The sequence below is a fragment of the Cicer arietinum genome, chromosome 5 (assembly GCF_000331145.2).
Source record: "Cicer arietinum cultivar CDC Frontier isolate Library 1 chromosome 5, Cicar.CDCFrontier_v2.0, whole genome shotgun sequence".
NCBI lineage: Eukaryota > Viridiplantae > Streptophyta > Magnoliopsida > Fabales > Fabaceae > Cicer > Cicer arietinum.
The window spans coordinates 23,022,708-23,031,274 of NC_021164.2; the positions used below are offsets into that span (position 1 = coordinate 23,022,708).

An 8,567-nucleotide genomic window follows, 5' to 3' on the forward strand; every position below is an offset into this window, starting at 1 on the left:
AAATTTTGTATAAGCTATAATACTCTGATTAATGAATGCGAATAGCTTGTGATTATGTTGTTGAAATGTATCATAAACTCTAAAATTCAGGGGGAGATTCTAAAATAATCTCAAGGTTAAAACTGTGTGTTTGTCATTAAATCAAAAAGGGGGAGTTTGTAAGTCATGAGCTTCCCTGATCATGTTTTTGATTTAATTCCCAAACATATAGTACATATGAAATATTTGATTGATCTAATGATTTGAATTGAGAAACATTTCAGGCAAACAAGCAGACACTATACACTTGGAACAAAAGCTTGGAACTCAAGGAATCAACCAAAGTTGGAGGATGTACTTTAGAAACATGCAAATATGTATAGTGTACTTAGGTGTCATAGTAGTTAGTTTAGTAGACTAATCACTATAGTCTCATACTTAAGTCTTTGCCAATGAAAATAAATCAATCAACTAATAAGTCAATTGATGAATCAATTGAGCAATCGATTGTCTAACTCAGAACAAGAGTTTTTACTATGTAAATCGATTGGGAAATCGATTAGTTAAAGGTTTTTAGTGAAACCTGAGTTCTGGGCTTAATCCAATCAATTGGACAATCGATTGGGACATCAATTGAGTAATTGATTTTGCAAATCACAGAACCAACCATTTACTGCATCAATCGATTGGTAAATCGATTGTGACAAAGTTTTTCATCAGGAATAAGTTCTGTGATCCAACAAATCGATTGGGACATCAATTGAATTAGATTTCTTAAACTACAAGTTTGTGGCAATCGATTAGGCAATCGATTGCAGTTAATCATTTATCAGAACCACTTTGAATAAATCGATTGGCACATTGATTTTGAACAAATAGCTGAGGTTCTGTAACAAGCACAATCGATTGGCAAATCGATTGACGTAAATGTCTGAGTCACTGTGATCAGCACAATCGATTGGTAAATCGATTGGAGTGAATGTCTGAGTCACTGTGACCAGCACAATCGATTGACGAATCGATTGAAGCTAAATGTTTAAGTTACAGAAAGGATTCAGCTCATTGCCAAATCGATTATGACTGTCATTATGAAGTCGACTGTGCAATCAATTGTTTTGATCTCGTTGTTTGTGAAAGACAATTTTCTGTAATTGAAGTTTTAGAAATCCAGTAAGTAAACTGGTAGCTCTCTTTGTTGGTGTGTGATCATCAAGAAGAAGTTTCACATTGATCTTGTGAGAGTTTGGCGATTAACTCCAAGGATCAGGTGGTATAGAAATAGAAGTGAGTGAGTTAGATAAATAGGCCTTGTGTGAGCTGGACAATCTGTAAAACATTCTCAAATCATTCTATTGGAAAGACTGAAATCTAGTTGGATTTCAGGACTGGATGTAGGCTATCAAATTGATAGCTGAACCAGTAAAAATCCTGGTGCACTATTTCCTATCTCTCTTTACCTTTCATATTAATCTTGCATGTGATTTTAAATTTCCGCTGTGTATAATCTGTATGAATCTTGCACTGATAAAATAGGAATTAAAATTGAACAAGTTGTATTTGATTTTAATTCATCACTTAGAAAAGAATTAGATAATCTTGTTGATATTAATTCTCAATTTTTTACTAATAGAGGCCATTATTTCTAACAATATCATGAGCGAAAATCACTTTCTCAAGAATAGTACAAAATCTACAAGAGTTCGAAAAAAAAATCTAAGCTAACATACTAATGTGGCCAAAGCATTCCACTAGGAATAAATGGATTCAAAAGCAAGAAAACAACATTTCATATTAGAAAAGCAAAACAATTGTTTTATATGACTGACATGTCCGGTATTTCGGCTGATAGAAGCATGCTCTTTTAGAAGTGTATGCTGTTCAGATTCGGCACCCTCTTCCAAGTCTAATCTCGTCCAATCAAATTCTTTAAAATCATCTAAAAGTGAAGCATGTTCTTTCTTAGCTCGAAGACTTGAGCGAAGACGATAAAACCCCTGCAGGTCAATTACATCTAAGCTTAGTGCATAGTAATTAACAAAAACAAATAAAACATTACAAAGCATAAAGAAAACTAGAGTCAATTTCGAATATCTAGGAGCATTTCACAAATCTGTATCAAATATGAACTAGCTAACAATATCATGAAATTGAATAATAAGGCATAGGCTCACGCAAAATGATATCGGTTAAAATAATACCTGCGTGATATCTTGAAGAACTTCTTGGTGTCTAGTCAAAGTATGAGAAACCATATCTGAACCACCAGAGGATACCCAAGCTTGCATCTGTGAGTTTACTTGATGGAGTTATTTTATTAACCGCTCAATCCAAGACTCTAGATCACTCTCTGCGGCATCAGCTTTTGTCGAAATATTAGAAGAAACTAATTTACGATAAGCATTCATCTGCTCATCCAATTGAGCTTAGAGTTTTCTCGCCTGCAAAAGATTGGGGGAAAACAATTCTGCTATCAATCATTTGCTTGCCTTGCCCAAGAAATCGAAAATACGGAAAAACTCGAGAGCCACAAAGGAAGACAAAAACAACATGCATTTGTGAACAGAAACCAAGTTACATAAACAGGCAAACCAACACCTACATGGCAATCAAGATTGTTTAATATAAGCCACGTTTGGATAAACATCTTAATTAACCGCTTATATCATAAGTGTTTATCATTTAAGTGCTAACATATAAACTATTTCTATAACAAAAGATAAAATAAAGTCAAACTGTTTTTATATAAGCTATAAACTATTTTCATAACTTATCCTAGTGAGTTAATGGAAATACACTAAAAAAAACTTATGAACATGTCATAAGCTATTTTCATAAGTTCTCTCAAAGAGTCTCACAAGTGTACATACCAATAGACAATAGATAAGCTCAAATAAATCAATCCAATCATGCAGATTACCCAATCTTCCATGATGAGAGGACTTGGCAATCCAAGAAAACTATGTTAAACAAATTCTACATGAATTGCATGCTTGAAGATTGTAAAAGTCTATTGAGTCAACACAACTAAAATTGCATGGTAGTATGTTAGCTTTCCATTGCAACTCTAGCAAATACTCATGCATAAAAAATTCAAGATGGTTTCTATCTAAGTTGTAAGCTGCAACAAAAGTTACCATTTAAATGCATGAAAGTTGCTTGTAAGTTTGTATGGATAAGAAGGTAGTACAGTAACAACCGAGAGAGGCTTATCTAAGAAAATCCACTTATTTTAACAGTTCATTGCAAAAATTTGCATATATAAACCAAAAGCAATAATACAATTTACGAGTTATTGGTTTAGTCACTCAAAATCACTTCTTAGTTTCTAAAGAAATTCTACTCATCATTTAATGTTCCAATTTTGTAAACTATAAAACCAAATTCCTACACCATGAATGGTCAACCAAATTATCACAGATGCAGAACCTTTCGCTTCTTTCTATCGGAAAAAAAACACCTGTTGCTTTGAAATACAATAACTCTGATCATATACTTTTAAACAATATTAGTCTGACTCAAATTCACTCTATGTGGGTACACAATATATATTACAATGCAAATAACCTTATTTATTTCCCAAACAAACACTAATCACACTTCTAACCTGCCAATCCTATACCAAATCTAAATGAACCTAAATCTAAGAACAAATTATCATCAACATCATTTCAAATGTTTACAATTCAACCCCTTAAGCAATGAGTATATTTTTAGTTTCACTTTTGAAGGAAGTGAAATTAATTCTAAAAACATAAAATCAATGTTGGCATGTTTGAGTGTTCTCAAACAAAAATGATTTTGCCTCCAAACGTGATTTTAAGTCGAAATTATTTAATGTTGATCTCACTTTTACTTGAATGTCAATGTATGCATTCTAACGCAAATCACTCTATATTTAACTCAATTTTAACCAAAATCAATTTTACAAAATAAATTCATTCCAAATCAATTTTCGCAATAAACATCTTCAATTTTTTTTGTTTAAACAAAAAACAGATTTTCCACTAATGAAAACCTGTAACTCTATCAACCAATTGAGCAAATCAAATGACGTTGAAAGCACATATAGCAAAAAGGTGGAATTTCATCCATCACCGACAAATTAACAAAACCCGAGAAATAAAAATCGAAACTTCATCATATGGGGCATACAAATTTTCTATACCCAAATATCAATTAGTATAATTTAAAGCATAAAAAAACATATAACAAAAAATTGAGAAAGAGAGTAATAATTGGAACCTGTTTTCGAAGTGAATCCCATGAAGTATGTACCTCCATAGCTGAAAAACAAAAACAAAAGAAATTGAAAAATTGAATAGAAAAAGTGAAGAATGAATGATTTTGGGTGAAATCAGATTGGTTGTTTGACGATGAAGACAGGGCTCACCGTGGACAGACGACTTTACAATTGCTTGTTTCCTCCTCCTTTTTCTCTTTCTTTATTCTATTTTATTAATTTATCTACATTTTTTCAATAAAAATAGAAAATAGTATCAACAAAACAAAGTGAGTTTAGCAAAAATAAGTTATCCATTAAAATTCTGTGAAATCTATGCAATACAAAACACAACAGCTTCATTATCCAAATAAAACTTCTATAAAATCACGATTTACATTCGTTGAGAATTTATTAGTCAATTAACAAAAAAAAAATCAATTACACCACAATTTGATAATTTTTTAAAAGAAATTGTTTATTAGTACTTTATCAACGGCTTTAATTTCTTATTAAAGATTATATAAAATTAATTAAAAAATTATTTTATTTTATTTTATAAATTATTTTTGTGTTGTCATATTTCGTCTTCTCTTAGATGTGTCTCTCTTCAATCATCTCTCATTTGATGCCTCCCTTATACATATCATTCATATTATCTCATTTGTTACCTTTTAATATTCCTTTATCAAATATTTCTTATTCATTTTTTTTTGTAAAAAAATCATATTTTATTGCTTAAATTTCGCCACACAAAAAAGGAGTCATGTAATTTGGTGGTTAGAGTTGTACGATTGTGGTTTGCATCTGATCTTAATGTAAAACATAAATTTTATGCGGTGAAAATGGTATTGATGAATGATAAGGTTTAATTGTTTCTTTTATAAATTCAAAGTTTTAAATTATACATAAACTGAATTTGTTATGTTATTAATTTAATAATTATGTATTTCATATTTTTAGGGTGATAAAATTCAAGCAACAATGTGAAAAAATTCTTATTTCTTGATTTGAGACTAATTTTCGTGTGAGGGAGTTGTGTATAATTGAGTGCTTTTGGTGTCGTCTAGCATATAGAACAAGACACCAATTCAAATTGAATTTGCAAAATGGTAATGGTCCGAGAATTAGAAACAATTTGATCATAGGTACTCATTCATTTCATACCCAAAAATTCTAAATGTTGATAGGAATTATTTGATTGATAAATTTATTTCAATTTGTCACTTTTATTTTATTTTAGTTATAAACAATTTAATCATTACTTTTTAAAAATAGATGTCATGGAGTTGTAGTTGGAGTACGACAATACAAATTTTAAAGTTATTTAGTTAGAGTCAGATGAGTGAGTCTTTTTATACTATATAAATTTTTTTAGTGTTTATTGAATCTATTTGTTTAAGATTTTAAAAAGTAATTTTATTTTTCTATTTTTAAAGATGATATTTATGAAAATTTATTTAAAAATAGTATAAGTTTTTTAGGTTTATTTGTTATTAAATAAAAATAACAATTTTGATATTTACACCAAACTGCTATCTACTTTGAAAATAAAATATTAAATTGCCCTACTTTTTTGACCTTTCAGAAAGTTGCTCCCTGGCTTGCCATTAATATAATTAATTTACAACTAATCAAAGTAATTTGCCATTAACATAAAATAACTCTAACAATAAAAGGTTGAAAGAGCTTCTAAATCCAGATTTTCATTGCATAATACACGTGTAATAAGGGATTCCATAATACTAGTTATACAGTAGTACTCATAATGCATCAAAGTATTGAGGGACTTTTTTTCTTAAATTTCATTGAATTCATAAAATAAAATGACAAAATGACAGCAAACATTTGAACAAACAATTGCACTATGTGCATGTAGCTAGCTAGGGATGCCACAATTGCAATACTCACTCTTGCTAAATTACATTCTATATTTATATATTATAATACAAATATTTTAATTAAGTACTCTCTTGTGTTCTTTTTACAAGAGATCATTGGGTGAAAATTTAGTCAATAAAAATTAATGTATTTAATTCATAATATGAATCAAATACATTAATTTTTGTTGATTAAATTTAAAGTAACCGTCTCTTATAAAAAAAAATCGGAGGAAGATGTCTTAAATGTCTGGGATATTGGGACGAGTCATCATCACCTTCTGAAACGTCTAGGGGCAAAAGAGGCTTTTAACTCAGTTAAATTCTTCATCAGGCAATTTGACAGCAGTGTATGCACCTTCCCCAATTAGAGCTCCAAGAATAGGAGCTATGAGATAAAACCATATGTCTCTGAAGTTGTTTGCAGCAATTGTTGGGCCCAGTGCTCTTACTAGATTCATTGAACCTCCAGTTGCAGGCCTGTGGTATAGTGTTGTTCAATCAATAAGGAGAAATGTACCATGCACCCCCTCACTTTAACTTTTCATCCCCCATTCCAAATGAAAATACCATTTCGTCCCTTAAAAAAATTAACCACTCCATTAATCACCTAATTTTTCGAAACTTCCAAAATTTTCAAACGTTCGAAATATAAAAAAGTGAATTTTTTTGATGTTTTAGAAACTTTTGATAAACACGAATGTAATTTTCCAGAATATTTTGATATTTTCGAAACTTTTGATAAATCTGAAACTTTCAAAATGTATTTTTCCATAATTGATCAAAAATTCGAAACTTTTGATCAATTTGAAAGTTTCGAAACTTCCTAAATAGAAAATTTCAGAATTTTCAAAAATTTCGATACTTCCGAAATAGAAAATTTCAGAATTTTTAAAACTTTCGAAACTTGCGAAATAGAAAATTCCAGAATTTTCGAAACTTTCAAGCAATTCAAAACTTTCGAAACTTTGGTAATCATGGAAAGTTCCGAAATGCATTTTTATTAGTAATAAATAGTAATAAATAATAATAAATTTACAGTAATAAATAAATAGTAATACATTTATAGTAATAAATTAATAATAATAAATTTGATATCTATTTTCAGAAGTTTCAGTAATTTAAAAAAAAATTGAAACTTTCGAAACTTCTGAAACTTTCGAAATGGAATTACTTCGAAAGTTTGAAATTTTCGAAGTATATGTGCTTTGAAAGTTTCAAATTCATCCAAACTTTCGAAGGTTTTTGGAAAAGTACACTTCAAAAGTTTCATATTCATTCAAAGTTTCGAAATTAATAATTTTTTTATGCATAATTATATTTCGAAAGTTAAGAATTTTTTTATAATTTTCGAAAGTGGGGGGTGGAAAACTGAAATGGTAAAATTAAATAAAATAATACAAGGAGTGAATTTGTGTTGCTACACTAGTTGTTACCTTTAGTCCTAATAGAATGGAATAATAATAATAATAATAATAATAATAATGATAATAATAATAATAATAATAATAATAATAATAATAATAATAGTAATAATAATAAGGATGATGAGGATGATAATAATTGTTATTATTATTATAATAATAATAACCTAGGCTATTAAGAAGTATATATATATATGTAGCCTTCCAAAGCCGCATTCTAGTCAAGGATTACCGCATAAGGGAGCCGCCTTCTAATTCCATCTGATTCCAAATTCCAATTTCCAATTCCAATCCAATTTCAATTTCAATTCCAATTCCTAACCTCAATCAGGTATAAATTTTAACTCTGCCAATTAGATTTTGATAATAGCATGGGATTTGATGGTAGAATAGAACATGTAATGCAACTGAAATTGATACATAAAGAATGGCAATCTGTGAACTACCTCTGAACTTGATTGTTATGATAAGGGTCCGAATATCTATTTTCTTTAGCGTGCCTAGTGGAAGAATGATAATTACTTTAGGTGTTTGATATTTTACCATTAATATACGAGTGATCTGTAGCAAACTTACTATTTGGTGGATTATAGGATAGTGATATGTACAATCATATTAGTGGCCTGACAATTCTTTAAATTTAATCGATCAACTTCCTTAGATTTAACTTCCTTAGTTTTATATATTCTTTGATTTTGGTTTATTGCTAAAACACAAACAGGGAACTCCATCATAGTCATTGAACTGGAAAATTTCTTAACAATATTCTCATGATGCAGTAAATTTAGAGTAATATGTACTATCAACAGAGTCGAAAGTTGGAAAAGTTTTATTGATATAATTATGTCAGATGTGTAGGAAATATTTTAGTGATTCATGAATGTCTAGGCTAACCATTTAAAATAATATCAATGATAATTATTTTAAGATAGTGAATTTGACGATTATTTTAGAAGTGAATTCGATAATTATTTTTAGTGAATTTGATGATTATTTTAGGAGTGAATTTGATATTTATTTTAGGATAGAGAAGTAGATAATTTATTTATTTATTTAGATTATTTA

At 29.2% G+C, this 8,567-nt stretch overlaps 1 pseudogene; it reads right to left on the bottom strand.

The window, feature by feature from the left end:
• Positions 1–1,628: 1,628 nt before the first annotated feature.
• LOC101503377 (Golgi SNAP receptor complex member 1-1-like) lies at positions 1,629–4,363 on the bottom strand (annotated as a pseudogene).
• Positions 4,364–8,567: the final 4,204 nt, after the last annotated feature.